We start from the raw sequence: 16,782 nt of genomic DNA on the forward strand, positions 1-16,782 counted from the left end.
CTCGATACCAACCCCAATTACTACTGTGAAGACTCCGAGTGGTGAAAGATGGCAGTGGCAGTATCCAGGATATTTTGGCTTCATTTTCACACAGTGGTCGATATATAATTTCGATGGTGTGAACACAGTGAAGTTAACCCTGTCTCCTGAAAATCACATTTTTAGATGTTTAATTTTCATTTAATGAGGAATTGTATTTAATTTAATTTAATTAACATATTTGCTGAGTTAGAGAATGTTCATGCTGAATGTATTTGCACAATGTTGACTGTCAATTTAATGTTTTCCTATAACATCTATAATATGATATATTATAAATGTTTTTCTGGTTCTGTTTAGGGAACAAAGCACTTGAAGGTTAGGAAAAGGTTGTGTTCTTGGTTAAGCAAAAAGACACTGAAAAACACTGACTTGAGGCACGAGACACAACAAGGAGACTTTTTTAAATTTTTAACCCAAACCACTAGGGATGTGCATAGATTTGAGGGGCAATGTCCCCACCCACCCACTGAATCGTCCCATGCCTCTTCTGCATTTTGTCACAGTATGCTCAAACACATAAATACACACAAATACACATGCTTGCATGTGCGAGGCATTGTACTACCAGCAGTACCTGCCCCATCAGCAGTAAGAGGGGTGTACGATTTATATTATTTTAGAATTGATCTAGCAGTCAGTGTCTTTTTTTCACAGATTCCAAAATATCAATGTTTAGTTTAAAAGCCATATTTTTCTAGTCGCAGTAGAACCAGCAGCTATTAGCTCAGGCAGGATTAAAGTAAAGCCTAGTGTGTAGCTGCTGCTCTTAGCTGTTCATGGAGACTTACAGCTGTTAGCAGCCTGCTGTCAGCCAACATGCAGGATCCACATGAAGACAGAGGAGGAGCACAACACGCACTGATGTGTGTCAGATTTAAGTCTGATGCTGCCATGAGTAATAAGGTTAAATAAAAAAAAAGCAAACCATTGCATGTCACAAGACATTAATGTATTGACCTAACACAGTATTGCTAGCTATAAGCTACCATGAGCAGATTCACCTAACAGGGTTAGGGTTAGGGTTAGTACTCCTATGCTGGAAAATATCTGGTCCTAGGTTTTCTGTGTGTCAGTTACAGTACTAGATTGAATCAATTGACCTTTGCTAAGTCATGCCCCTATTTGCTTTGTGCTCCAATAACAGTTGAGCAAGTCAAGCAGTTAGCATAATGCTAGCCAACGAGTTTATGTAAATTAGCTAGCTTGTTAACTAGCGTTTTGTTTGTTTTGCTTATTTTGTTTGCATTAGCTGTCAGGTGTAACTATCTAGCTAATAATAGATGCAGATAAGCTAGATAGTTTGTGTTTTGCTAACATTAGGTAACTTAAGATGTGATCTTATAAGCATCTTCCAAATGTGGTTTACATTTTCAACATAGATGAGCCAAGCACATAGATATGGTTGCATTAAGAGAACAGATACAGCGTTGGAGGCGACACTCCCTTCAGTCCTGTGAAAGCTTCTCAGTGGCACTGCAAACAAATGCATACTGAGCATGCTCACCAGGGACTTCCGCTGACCAAGCTGCTAACTTCCAGTTTAGCTCTCCATTAACTTGAATGGGGATAAATGATACAATCGTGCGGATCTTTCAGTCAAATCGGACTGAATGGATCGAATTCTGATCGGCAAATTTCAACTCGCCAAGCGTGTATAGTGGCCGTGAAACTTGCGAGAAGGCCCTATCTAGAGCCGGTGTTTGGTTTGGCTGTTCAACATGGCAGCCTCCGTAGAAGATGACCCGCTCCCTCTGTAGACAAAAGCAGCTCATTATAATGTAACCACAAAACACAACAATTCATATTGTTTCAAGTGATTATACACTAATGAAAACATACTACTATGTTCCGTTTCTGCCCATTGATCCTCCTAAATGGTAAATGGACCTGTACTTGTATAGCACCTTTATAGTCTTCTGACCACTCACAGCGCTTTTACACTACGTGCCACATTCACCCTTTCACACACATTCACTCAGTGATGACAAAGGCCATCACAAATGGAAAGTAATTAATTCATACACATTTACAGCAGGGAGCAATTTGGGGTTCTGTATCTTCTGTATCTCAAGGACACTTCAACATGCAGCAGGAGGAACCGGGGGGATCAAACTATCAACCTTACGATTAGTGGACAACCCACTCTACCTCTTGAGACAAAGCCGCCCCTGGCACACAGTGGACCTTTAACACATGGTCCTCTTACTATTTTTCTTCTGAAGCTTTTGACTGCATCTAAAAGTTTTTATCAGTGGTCCCAAAATTGGGAACAGAAGCTAAAGAACTGAAAACAAACACCAGGAGCTCTAACAGACCCTTACTGAGAGAGGTAACACCAGACCTATCGCCTGACATTTTTTTTATTTTTAAGTATTTTTTTGGGGCTTTTTTTTATTGCCTTTATGATAGAGACAGCTGAAGATCGACAGGAAAGGGGGACAGTGAGAGGGGATGACACGCAGCAAGGGGCAGCAGGTCAGATTCGAACCCTGGGCCGCTGCAGCAAGGACTCAGCCTCGGTACATGGGTCGCCAGCTCTACCCACTGAGCTAACCGGGCGCCCCATAGCCTGACATTTTGAAGAAAATACTGAGAATTCCAACTAAGCTCTACAAATCTGTGAAAGCAGTGTGTGTGTGTGTGTGTGTGTGTGTGTGTGTGTGTGTGTGTGTGTGTGTGTGTGTGTGTGTGTGCTCTGCCCTTTTCTACCGTCCCAGCCTGTTGACCTGTAGGTGCCAAAGGGAGTTTGGCAGCTGGTTGGCCTCCAGGCTCTGCAGCTGTGTGAATGCTCTTCTCTGTCTCTGACAGACTTTGTTTTCTCTCTTTCAAAAAGGTTTCTTTATAAAGTGTCACTCTTCTCTCCTTGAACTTTCATTTCTTTGTCATTGTATAATAATGTAATAATGTCTGAATTCATATTTAGTGAACACTTCTTTCCCATGTGTTGTCTTTTTTGACTGGTGACTATTATAAAGTGTAAATATAGCCTTTTTTTATATTTGGTGTCATAGTTCTTAATTATTTTGTGCGCTAACAACATGAGCTAATTTGTGCAGCTCATTACTGAATACTGAAATTAAATTAAGTGAAACTTAATTGTGAAAAGGTGGAGGGAAAATCTGAGAATATGGAAAGAAACAAACCTGAAAATGTCAGTGGTCTTTTAACTGGAAAAGACCTCGGCCTCTGCCCTTTTCCACCAAGTTAGCTCTGTTCAAGATTCATGGAACCTTGGTGCTATGTAGCAAACCAGCCCACATTTCCACCAGTTTTGAGTGGAACAGTAGTGATCAAGGCTGCATCATCAACAGAGGACACAGCACAATGCATAACTCCCTGTAAAATGTGACGTGCCCACTTTGGTCTCCAATGAAAACAGAATATTTTTTGGGTCCAGTTGGGAACCAATTTTTCGGTTAACAAACCAACTAATGTTTGTCAGAATGCTAAGAATGGTTCAAAACTAGGTGCGTGAACTGGAATGGAGCCGGTTCCCTTTTGGTGAAAAAGGCCTATGATAGTGTTTTTCCTCCAAATTAGCCATGGTGCTTTAACTGTTTCTGTTAGAAATGCTTGGAACCTTGAAAACCAGAACAACAACAACAACAACAACCTGTAGAATGTGGCATGACCATTTTAGTTCCCCAGAAAAACATGCTATATTTTGGTTCTAGTATATATACAGTACTGTGCAAAAGTTTTAGGCAGGTATAAATCATGTAAACTAAGAATGCTTTGTTACTTACTTAGTAACTAAGAAAAATATTGATAATTTATTTGATCAGTTTTACAAAATGAAAAGTGAGCGAACAAAAGAAAAATTAGCAGTACACAAAGTCAGGGATTTTGTAGGATTATAGTCAGGTCTATGATCAACCAATTATACCAAACAGGTGCTAATGATCATCACATGTAGGTTGAAACACAGTCATTTACTGAAACAGGAACAGCTGTGTAGGAGGCTTGAAACTGGGTGAGGAACAGCCAAACCAAGGTGAGGTTGTGGAAGACAGTTCAATGTCACAGGTCATACACCATGGCAAGACTGAGCACAGCAACAAGACACAAGGTAGTTATATAGTTTTACCCAATGCTGAGAAATACAGGCAGATACTTATCCATGCAATACCATCAGGGAGACGTATGATTGGCCCCAAATGTATTCTGCAGCAGGACAACAACCCCAAACATACAGCCAATTTCATTAAGAACTATCTTGAGTTTAAAGTAGAACATGAAGTCCTGGAAGTGATGGTATGGCCCCCACAGAGCCCTGTTCTAAAACATCATTGAATCTGTCTGGGATTACATGAAGAGACAGAAGGATTTGAGGAAGCCTACATCCACAGAAGATATGTGGTTAGTTCTCCAAGATGTTTGGAATAACCTACCAGCTGAGTTCCTTCCAAAACTGTGTGCAAGTACTCCTAGAAGAATTTAAGCTGTTTTGAAGACAAAGGGTGGTCACACCAAATATTGATTTGATTTAGACTTCTCTTCTGTTCATTCACTGAATTTTGTTGATTGATGAAAATAAACTATTAACACTAAGTTAACATTAACACCTTAGTTTACAGCTATTTTTCCACACCTGCCTTAAACCTTTGCACAGTATTGTATATATGTATACCAAAACTCTGTATGTCACAATCTGCCTTCTGTCCCTCCTTCCAGCCACATTCCCAGTTCCTCAAACACATTTAATGTCATTGTCTTCCTGTCCACCAGATGCCCTCTGACTTTTTTCTCCTGTCCAATTCATCTCACTCCCACAGCCAGCCACCCCCTCCTGCCCTGCAATAACCACTTTCTTAGCAGTCCCAGTCACCAGACCTCCCCTGCCCACCTGCTCACTTGTTTCCACTCTCCCTGATCAGCAGTATTCTGTTCATCCCAGAGGTGGCAAAAGTACACACATTCTTTACTCAAGTAAAAAGGAAAAAGTACAGGATCTTAAATGTACTCAAAGTACAAACGTGGCTCCTCTGAAGGACATTTCTACTGGCTGTTTCTGTGCCAAGTCTCTCTGTCTTGTCTGTTTCCTCATGTTACGTCTGTCATATGTGAGCTGGAGACGTGCAATGATGCAAAAAAAAGTAATTCACAATCAACGTCAAATGCAATGAAACTAAAGTAACAAGAATGTTTTGATGGTGTAGATATTTGTCTAAAAATGTAGGGAGTACAGTAATATAGTATTTGTACTTTCAGTCATCCTGCTGTCTGCATTTGAGTCCAGTGTTGTGTTTCCTGAGGTGAGACAGTTTGGTTGAATTACAGGAGGTAGAGCCGGTTATCCACTAATTAGAAGGTTGGTGGTTCGATCCCTGGCTTCTCCCGCTGCATGTTGAAGTGTCCTTGAGCTACATAGTGAACCACAAATTGCTCCCAATGCTGTGTCATTGCTGAATAAATGTGTGTGAATGGGACATGTAAAACTGTAAAGCACTTTGAATGGTCAGAAGACTAGAAACGATATAATATATGGTAAATGGTAAATGGACCTGTACTTGTATAGCGCCTTTCTAGTCTTCCGACCACTCAAAGCGCTTTTACACTACGTGCCACATTCACCCTTTCACACACATTCACTCAGTGATGGCAAAGCCCATCAAACAGAAACTAACATTCATACACATTCACACACCGATGCACGACATCGGGAGCAATTTGGGGTTCAGTATCTTGCTCAAGGACACTTCGACATGTGGCACCAGGAGCCGGGGATCAAACCCACAACCTTCCAATTAAGGAACGACTTGCTCTGCCTCTGAGCCACAGCCGCCATAAGTGCAGTCCATTAACCATTTAATATCCAATTTGGATATATCTGTTTTACAGTCATAAATATGACTTGCATGTTGACACTATTTACAAGTCTGAAACTGGTTATTATTATGAAAGGAATACATTTTTATACCCCATTTAACAGGAACAGCTCTCTGTTTAATGCAATGTAGTACACAGCCCCACATCCTCCATAATAAGCATAAAGTTGGGTCCATAACTTTGTAAAGCTGAACATCAGAACCTTTGTGAAGGGAGTCTGTACTGCAGAATAAAGTGTACCTAATAATAGATCTATTATTCTGCATTTTTTTTAAATAGCGACAGAAAGCTGGCCACAAACATGGAAAAGTGAGGATGAGGTGTTTGCTGCTGTACAGATTGTAACAACTCTTTAATAGACTTATCTCTTCCTCTAACATGACACCAAGTTCACCTAGCAACTGCAAGTTGTTGCATTTCTCTCATTATTTTTATATACAGTACGACATAAGATGACATCAGTTAGGGTTTGTCCAGCCTGTACCTGGGGCCTCATTTATTATTACTTGCACAGAAAAACATAATTAGTTATATATAAAACCTTGATCTAATTTCGAAGCAGACATGATTCATTTTCCTGCTGGTTATGTATCATTACTACAGCCTGTGGTGAACTTTGCATTGGTTTAATGAACAATATGATAGGAATCTTAAGCGCCTCCTTATAGTTAAAAGTCAGGGTGTAAGATTATGGCCCTATAAAGCTCATCTTAATGCAGAATTCTACTGTATATTAAAATAGTTTTATATTGTGTTCTGTACTTTCAGTAGTGAGTGACAGATAAACAACAACTTACAGCATACTGCTGTTAGAAACTGAGAACAATTAGCTGATAATTAGCTGGATCAGCCACCCATCAGTAATCAATACACACATTATTTAACCATTAATCAAAATAATAACTAACAGCATTTAACAGCAGACAACCTTATCATACTTATCAAGTGTTTCTGTGGAGACAAAACATAAAAAATACACATGGCAATTTGAAAAGCTACCTATGCTCTCCTGCGAAAATATTACACAAAACTCCCTTTAAGAAATATTACATTTTAACATTTCCTTACATGTCAGTGAAAACACATTACTCTAGAAACACAAGATAAAGTGTGTAATATGTCGACAGTCTTCTTGTCAATTCGGCATCAATATAATCCATGAAGATGGAAGACCATGGGAGAAGAGAGAACTGTTTAGAAAATTAAGTTTTCTGACTAAAATAAGTGCTGCTTGGTGTATCAGATATACACCAAATTAAACACTAACTCGTAACACTGTTAATGTATTGTCTGTCAAGTGTGTGTCTTTTGGACCATGGCTATTCCTGACTAAACCCCCATTTGTGCAAGCATTAAGTGGAAATCACTAAGGCAGGGACTGTCAATTTTTGGTGAGGAAGCAGACTAAAAGTTGCTTTTCGCTGACCTGTACAGAGACAGAGGAGGAAGAGGATATGGGGAAAAAATAGGTGTAGGAGGATGATGTGAAGGAGAATGAGGAGGATGAGGAGAATAAAGAAGAAAGAAATTAGGGCGTCAGGGGTCACAGACCTACTATTTCTGTTCAATCAGGGGTTGTGGAAGCACTGTTGGAACAGAAAAAGATCCTTCCTTGCCAAATATTGAGTCTGTCTCACATAGTCTCATTAGTTATGAGATCTCATCTCTTTGTCCATTTGCTAAGAATCCTCAGGACTTCTGGCAAATTATCTACCTGCAGCTGTCCATCAAACCTTCAGGCTATAGCAGCTCAGCAGGAGCCATTTTAAGTCCTCTTTTTTTGTATCCTTTTTACACCAAAATGTGCACGTATATGCAGCTTTTTTAGATGCAGGTAAACTCACTAAAAGTAAGCAATTGACTACTTACCTATTGTGGTAGATGAGTTTGCTATTCTGTTTTTATTTTTTTTTATGTCAAAAATGATCCAAAAGAACAGCATTCTTAAACTGTAGAAGGCAGCATTTTTTTTGTATGTTGTTGTATATTGCATCTGTCTCTCACAGTGCCAGTAGTCTTGCACACCTGGACATAGCACTGTATCAGTGACCTGTCTCCCTCCTCATTTCCTCTTCCCCTCCAATCAGCTTGCTGTCTCGTCACTGTCTTGCACAATACAAATACAAATTTGACCAATCATTGTAGTTCCCTGCACAAAACGTTGAGTCATATGTCACCAGACTCATATCTAGTTGTGAAGATGCATACCTGAATGTCCCACATTTACCCTCCAAACAGTGCAGTTTTATTCTCACTCAAAAAAGTAGATTTTTAATGAATTAATTAGAAAGTATTTTTGCAGTTTTCACTTTCTCCCTCAATTCCATTGCAAGTGCCTAAAAACATTGCAACATGCATGTCAATTTTTGAGAAAAGCTGCTATGAAATCTGGTATTTTAAGCCTGTGAAATCCTGGAGGGACTGACTGACGAATTGTATTCTGCCAATTTGGGCACCAGATCAGCCATTTTTGGAAAGCGGTGGCAAATGTCATGTCCTTTACATGGAACTTGTGTTACTAAAAATTACTTAATCATTCTTCAGTAATAGTTATACTTCCTGGGTACGTTTAATTCCAAATGAGCTCTTAATGGCTCTGCTTTCAGTGTGGGGAGGTACATTTTTCTTTACATCGACAGACATAAAACTTTATCGAGCAGCCTCTGAGCTGCTGAGGAGTATTATCCCACCCAGCCTGATGAGGAGCACTGATAAATCCCTCACTGCTCCCTGAAATCAATATCTCAAGAAAAGATGCTTAAATCCCAGATCATGCTTTCTCATATCCCTAAACGGCAATAACTTTAACTTTAAAGAGACTTTGCAATTGGTATGTCTTTAATGCAGCAGGAAACGCAGCAGGAATGAGAAAATAGTCACTGTAGTAGGTCTCGAGGCTACTGTGGGTTTTTGCAGCACACAATCTCACACACTGGGTCATGGTACCAAACAACTTTTATTTCAAGCGTTGCTGTCACAACAGACAACAACTGAATATGGCTCTCGCTCTCAGTTGTCTCTCTGCCACCCAGGTCCAGCACACTACTGCATTATAAGGGGAAGAGTGATTACTCAATGAGTAGCAGCTGTTATCGTCAACTCACCTGGCACTGCTCTCCCAAGCCTTCCCCACAGTGTAAACCACAGTCACTTTCAAAATGTATATGGCTTCAAGCATAATAATAAGTAATTTGTTAAGGGCTTATAACTACATGCAAAAGTTTCCAAGATTTCCCTTGAACCAGATGCTTAATTAGCATATTAATGTTTTAGAATGGCTTTGAGGATCAGCTTTCCAATTTTTCTTTTATATTTTTTCCTTCTATTAATGTTAAAATGTTTTTTTTGTTTGATTTCTTATTACAAGAATCAGGACCTGGTTGAGCTTCCCTGGGGCAGAGGCTACAGATGAGGTGTATCATCCTCTATGATCTCACTGCTGCTAAAATGCATGCCCCTTATCAATCCTCATCACTGTACAATCAGCTGTTGAGTAGAGCTGGTGGTGCATAAAGCCCAGCCACTATTAGCTCAGTTTATCACACGTGGGAGTGCTGAGATCAAGGAGAAGCCATGTTGTAGTTGTACAACAAGGACGCAGTAGTGCAGAACTCTGCAACAGTCATTTGATTTGTTGCTGGGGTTTCATGTTTCAGGAGAAAAAAGAGAATAAGGGCTGTGGTATTCCCTTTTGCTCCAACAACAACCGGCGGCACCGGACCAATAAACGCTCCTCTGAGCAGATTGTGACACAGAACTCCCCGCCAAAACAAAGGGTGGAGGTATCTGTTTTTACACCAACAGTAGCTGGTGCAATGATATGACAGTGATCCAACAGCACTGCTCTTCTACTCTGGAATATTTAATCATAAACTGTAAAGCTTTTTTCTCCCCCCGTGAGTTCGTTTCATTCATTCTGGTCGGTGTTTACATTCCACTGCAGGCCAACGTGAAGGAGGCACAAGCTCGCCGACCAGATACTGGTGTGTGGAGCGGACTAACCCGGACTTCTTAGTTATTGTCCTTTGTGACTTTAACAAAGGAAACCTCAGCCACGAACTCCCCAAATACAGCTTATTAAATGCCCGACCAGAGAGAAGAACACACTGGATCACTGTTACACTACAGTCTCTCTGACCACGTCATGGTTCACCTGATTCCTTCATATAGGCAGAAATTAAAGCTCTGTAAACCTGTTGTGAGGACATCAAAGCAGTGGTCCTGTGAAGCTGCGGAGGATCTCCAGGCGTGTTTGGACTCTATTGACTGGGATGTTTTCAGGACTGCTACCAACAGTCTGGATGAGTACACAGAGGCTGTGACGTCATACATCTGCTTCTGTGAGGACTGCTGTGTACCGTCATGCACCAGGGTGAGTTATAACAATGACAAACCCGTTCACAGCCAAACTCAGACAGTTATGGTTGCAGAAGGAACAAGCATTCAGGAGTGGCGGCAGGGACAGGTTTAAGGAGTCAAAGTACAAGTTTAGCTAGGTTGAGAGAAGCTAAACAACAGTACAGTAAAACTTCAACATCAGTTCTCCGCCAATGACTGGTTCTGTCTGGAAGGGGCTCAGACAACCAACTTCAAACCTAAAACCCCCCACTCCATCAACGACTTACGCCTGGCAAACGAGCTGAATGAGTTCTACTGTCGCTTCGACAGACAAAAGAGCAGTCCTGACACCATCCTCACACCTTAAAGTCATTAAGGACCCACTCCTGGACCCCCTGCAGTTCACCTACAGAGCCAACAGGTCTGTAGACGATGCAGTAAACATGGCCCTGCATCTGGACTCCCCAGGAACCTATGCCAGGATCCTGTTTGTGGACTTCAGCTCAGCTTTTAACACCATCATCCCAGCTCTGTTACAGGACAAGCTCTCCCAGCTCACTGTGCCTGACTCCATCTGCAGGTGGATCACAGACTTCCTGTCTGACAGGAAACAGCACGTGAAGCTGGGGAAAAACGTCTCTGACTCCCAGACCATCAGCACCGGATCCCCCCTAAGGCTGCGTTCTTTCTCCTCTGCTCTTCTCTCTGTACACCAACAGCTGTACCTCCAGTCACCAGTCCGTCAGGCTCCTGAAGTTTGCGGATGACACCTCCCTCATTGGACTCATCTCTGGTGGAGATGAGGCTGCCTACAGATGGGAGATTGACCATCTGGTGACCTGGTGCAGCCAGAACAACCTGGAGCTAAATGCTCTGAAAACAGTGGAGATGGTTGTGGAAAGAAATGCACCAAGTCACATTCCTCGTAGGTGTAAAAACCTACTTGGCAACAAACAATTCTTATTCTGTTTCTGATTCTGATCAGCACTGTCTAGTTCTGTTCACCTGAGTTTTGTTAGCCAGATCAACTGGTAAATGGAGGGGGGCCTCTGGATGCAGGAAACATGTTCATTAGGAATCTTCATAAAAATAGCATGTCCATATAAGGAAATGCTAACATGCTCCACTGAAACATATGATTGCATTATATTAATCACAATTATCATACATGGTTGTGTTGTATTTGATCCTCTTTAGAATCAATTTCAATTCAATTCAATTTTATTTGTATAGCGCTAATTCATAACAGAAGTTATCTTGGGACACTTTTCAAATAGAGCAGGTCTAGACCGAACTGACCCAACAGCCACCATGAGCAAGCACTTGGCAACGGCGGCAAGGAAAAACTGCCTTTTAAGAGGCAGAAACCTAGGACAGACCCCTCAGCTCTAGGTGGGTGGTCGTCTGCCTCGACCAGTTGGGGTGAGAGAGAGAGAGACAGAGAGACAGACAGACAGACAGACAGACAGAAGTGTAATCACTTCAGATTACAGTGAATGCATTGAATGTAGGCTAATTTCTGTGTTTGATTTAGATAGCGAATGTTGCTTCCAGTCTTGGCAAATGGAACTAATTAACTAATCTGCAGCTCTCAGTCGAAGAGTCTGCAGCTGTCAGTCACAGTTAGCACCCAGCATCCCAGCACCCACTCGTTTCCCAGCTGATTCTGATTCTGATTCAGAAGTCAGTACCAGAGTTCAGTAGAAAGAAGATCGGTCACATAGTTGGTGGTGTGTGACTACCGCTGTAAAGCGTTATGCATTTAATGCTACAGCCAATGAGAGGCTTCTCTCCATAGGAAGTTGCGAACTGGTTACTTTGGTTATTTCATCAAATTCCATCAAACGACATCAAATAGACTGACGGAGAATTAACAGTGTTATGAGGCTGTGTTTAATTCAGCGTGTATCTGATCTGCTAACCAGCACTTATTTTAGTGATAAATCTTAACTTTTGAAACGTCCGCGTCTCATTCCCATGATCTTCTTCCGCTCAAAGAGCGTGGATGCAATGGAGACTTACCTAGTTGACACAACAAAATTTTATATTTGTAAAGAATACACTTTATCATTAAGGATTGTATTAATGCAGAATTACCAGTCACACTACTCTGGACTGTATTTCCAGAGTTACGTGTTTTTAAGTTTTTACGTAAAATGTTATATTTCTTAAAGGGAGTTTGGTGCAGGGAGCTTTTAGTTGAATTCAAAATGCAAATATTTATATTTGTTTAAGGTTTTGTCACCACTACAGAAACACTAGGTAACTGCTAAAGTATGATAAGGTTGTCTGACATAGACTGCTGTTTATTAGTTTGATTAATGCTTTAATAATGTGTGTAATACTCACTGTGGTGACATGGATTACGGACTATCTCATGGAGAGACCACAGTACGTCAGACTGAAGGGCTGCACGTCAGACACTGGTCAGGGGACCGTGCTCTCTCCCGTCCCCTTCACTTTGTACACATCTGACTTCCAGTATAACTCGGGGCTCTGCCACATGCAGAAATACTTGGACGACACCGCAATAGTTGGCTGTATCAAGGATGGACGGGAGGGGGAGTACAGCAGCCTGGTTGAGGACTTCGTGAGGTGGTGCAGGTCCAACCATCTGCAGCTGAACACCTCCGAGACCAAGGAGATAGTGGTGGACTTCAGAAGGAAGAAACCACATCTCCAACCCGTGTCCATCGAGGGGGTCGATGTAGAGGTGATCAGGACATACAAATATCTGGGGCTGCAGCTCGATGACAAGCTGGATTGGATATCTATCTTTTGATTATTGATGCTGGCTAATCAGGCTAATTATCAGCAGTTTGTAACGGCAATCTGCTGTAAATGATTGCTGATTGTGTATTTGTACAACTACTTTCACTTTTTCAGTCACTGTCCACACAACCATTGTTGTGCAGGTAGAGAAGTTGTAATCAATGTGTCCAGCCTGATGAGCAGAGACATTTGGAAGGCTCCAACTAGACCCACTGGCCTCATTCACCTCGCTGCCCCACTTCTTCTTCTGGGGTGGGTTGTTGCTCTCACTCAAAACATTGACCTACAATCATAATCAGTGCTGATCAGCACTCAGTCAGTCAGTTACTGAATCTTCAGGAAAGAAATCAACACAAATGTTCTGTGGCAATTTCATCAAAGACCACTGTTCATCTTCATTTAATGCATCCCTCCTCTGCTCCTATTGACCTCTGCAGGAAATCTGACTGCTCTGTGTAACTTCACAACTGACAGACTGATTTGTTTGGTCCTCAGACATTAAGAGAAGTATAGACAAGCAGCGGTAATTAAACTGTATTTGATATTTGATACCTATGATTGTTGTTGTTCAGTTTTCTTCGTCTTTGTCGGAACTCCAGCAGCAGCAGTCTGAATGAACTGATGCTTCCTGAGAGTTTTTCCTTTTCCACCCAATTTCACGTTTTGTCTCTTTGAGTGAAGTACATCAGTGTGGCGGCACTCTTGATTCAGGCTTGAGACGATTCTACATTGATGGTGTAGAGACAAATGATTTATTTGTTAAACACAGCGGTGCTGTTTGCAGATGGGGGCAACCAGGACATAAAAAATGGTTTGCCATAGTCTAAATCTGCCCAGACTTGTTGCGATTTCTCCATGAGTTTGAATAAAGTGCTAATTTATTAATGAATATTTGAACTGGGTATGTTTCTAATAAGAGCTGCATGACAGGATTTTCTCCCATGATTCTTAGGGGACATTTGTAATTGAATACATCTGCAAACCATATACAGTAATAGTAATGTGATTCATTAGCTACTGGTAAAGGACACGTTCCTTTTTTTCAAACAGATGGCTCATATGCAATTGAATGAAATGTTAAATTCAGACTCTTTTAGATAGGCTTCCCTGTGTATGTTTAAAAATTATAAAAATTGTAACTAATACACAACTCACCCAGGGGTGGAGCTAGAGAAATATTAATGCGGAATGAATGCAGAATTTAAGGGGTGGCAGAAATACATGTTGATTTAATCACAAACAATCACATACAATCATATCAGCATATTAGTGACTGAAATGGGCCAGTTCTCAGTGATTTTTGTACTCATGAGTACCCTCTTTTTCATAATGAGTACCATCACACCTAATGAACATGGCCGTACCCACCACTATATAATATATATGTACATAATATATATATATTTTATTTTTGGGCTGTTAATTTTACTTACGTGATTGTCTTATTATACATATTGTTTGAGATTGTTTGTTGGAGGGAGCCCGAGAATTAAGAATTTTAATGCCAATGACTGCTCCACTGTTATTGTTGTGCATTCGACAATAAAGAAATACATTTAATCCATTCTTCACCGTCTTGAACTTAAGGAAAAACTAGGTGCATTTATTTTGATGCGAAAGATATCCTCGCTAATAAAAACATTGCAGATGTGTTATCACTTAACCATGAGATTGCACACAAGTCTGAATTGAGATTGTATTTTGCTCTGTGACTAATATTTATGGAGAAGAGTTGTTGAGGATTTTATTCTTGTCTGAAGGCCTTTTTATGTCTTATGTAAAGCACTTTTAATTGCCTTGTTGTTAAAAGCTTTTGTACAAATACAATTTTCTTGTCTTATGATGATCGTGGATTTGTATTTGTAATTCCAAGAGCGTCCCCTGCGTTGTGTATCCCCCTGGCTGATGGGAGAATCTAGAACAATAATTGATGGTTGTCTATCACAAAGAATCTTGCATTCATATTTCTTGCATTGAAGCTCGGAAGCACTGTGTTGGGTGAAGAGATTCCAGCGTGTCCTCAGGGAGTTGAGGTTGTGTTGCTGTTGGATGAAGTACACATTGATAAGCATCTGTGTATTGGGGAGGCTCATCTAATGAACAATCTTAATTAGATCTCCCCCAATGCCTGCATGAAGAAGGATATGAAAAAGAGTTGTCATTCCTTTTACCTATTACAAACCTCTTCCCTCCCCAGGCTGCGCCTCACGCTAGTCACATCTCCTGTTTGTGCCAGCTGGCTGTAAACTGCCTAAAAAGGAAGAAACTCTTGGCATGTCACACTCTTTATAATGCCACCCCATTCTGCTTACCTCTTACAGTTTTGGGCAAAAAATATAAATTCTTTGCATGTGGTATAAATGTTATTTGAAAATGTTTGCAAACTGGGGTCCCTGAACAGAATTGCATACATTTGGAATGAATAGAAAGCTGAGACACATACTTCATGCAATCCCTGCATAAGTCAGTGCCCCTCTTCTGCCACCCCAGTCAAAAATGTCTGGAAATGCCCCTGGACTCTAGCCCCAGGGTGCGAGGAGCCAAACCCGCCTAAAAAACCCCCCCACCTTGGTACATTATTCCCTGTCATCAAACTGGCATCAGATGTTGCATTTGGTCTAGGTCTGGCTGTGCTGTTGACTGGGAGCTGTGACTCCAGCAGAGTCAGTTAATAGAACTGCTATAGCTGCTTGATGGGGGGCCTTAACGCACATTCAGCGCTATTGGCTACTATGACAAAGCCCTTCCTAGCAGCTAGGGATCATGTGGATTTAATCCAGAGCAATTTATATTCTGTAAATTCTGTCAGTTTCTCGCCTAATTTTTACCTACCTTGCCATCCACCTATCTGCCCAGACAACTGCCTACCTCTACGATGATCAGTGTATGATCAGTGATCCTGATTATCAATTATCTGATTATCAATTATCTGCTCCTTCTCACTGAGGAGCAGATAATTGCCCCTTAATCAAGGTCATGGTCAGTTGCCTTAGCCTGGGTGTTATGGAGGCACAAATCTCATTTTTAAAGTACACCCTGAAGCTCAAACATAGCTCAGTAAAACACACAGTAGTGATAATTGTGAAAGTGGCTTTTCTGGAATACGTATTTATATCTTTAGGCACACAGCTTAAACTGCCACGTAGAAAGACATGTTTGCAGTGTCTGTGATTATTCATCATCCGAAGGAGCTATACTTGAATGGATAGCTAGAATCATAAAATGCAGATTTTTAGAAAGAGCAGTGCTAGGGTGAAATGATCAAGCTTCACCAGAGCTTTGATCAGTCCCCAAAAATGGGCCTGAGCTAGAGCCAAATGCGAATTTCCGCTTGCAAAAACCTACAGCTGCAGTTTTGGGCTTGAACTCAGTGGGTTGGGTTGGGTCGGGTCCAATCAGGTTAGGTCTAAGCTTCACCCACCATGATTGACCGTAACTGGCACATTTTTTCAGATGCTTAGAGAGAAGTTAGTATGTCCAAAGCTTTTCTTCTGATCTCATTTTGGAGCTTTGGTGATGTAATAATCATGAAATTAACCACTCCAGGCCCTTGCATTAAGTTCTGGTCATGACTGAGATCTCTTTCTACTAGGGATGCACAGATACCGATGCCAGTGTTGGGTATTTGTTCCGATAACTTTCTCATGTACTCATATTTGTAATCATAAAACTACTCCGATACTACTTTACAACCGCGTGAGGTTACGTTACCTCTCGTTAGTTGGGCAGGTAGGCAGAAGAGAAACAATGTCAGCAGTTTGGAGGTTTTAAAGAAACTTTTACAACAACTTCAGCAACATT

At 41.1% G+C, this 16,782-nt stretch overlaps 3 protein-coding genes across 9 annotated transcripts in view; 1 reads left to right on the top strand and 2 right to left on the bottom strand.

The window, feature by feature from the left end:
• Positions 1 to 16,782, bottom strand: part of LOC127362358 (gap junction delta-2 protein-like) — a 678,509-nt gene that overhangs the window by 358,974 nt on the left and 302,753 nt on the right.
• Positions 1 to 16,782, bottom strand: part of LOC127362369 (uncharacterized) — a 384,160-nt gene that overhangs the window by 154,148 nt on the left and 213,230 nt on the right. The window lies entirely within an intron of this gene.
• The window catches only part of msi2b (musashi RNA-binding protein 2b), a 295,771-nt gene that overhangs the window by 66,727 nt on the left and 212,262 nt on the right, over positions 1 to 16,782 (top strand). The gene's annotated exons all lie outside the window — the stretch shown is intronic.

Source organism: Dicentrarchus labrax, unplaced genomic scaffold (assembly GCF_905237075.1).
Source record: "Dicentrarchus labrax unplaced genomic scaffold, dlabrax2021, whole genome shotgun sequence".
In the NCBI taxonomy this organism is placed as follows: Eukaryota; Metazoa; Chordata; class Actinopteri; family Moronidae; genus Dicentrarchus; species Dicentrarchus labrax.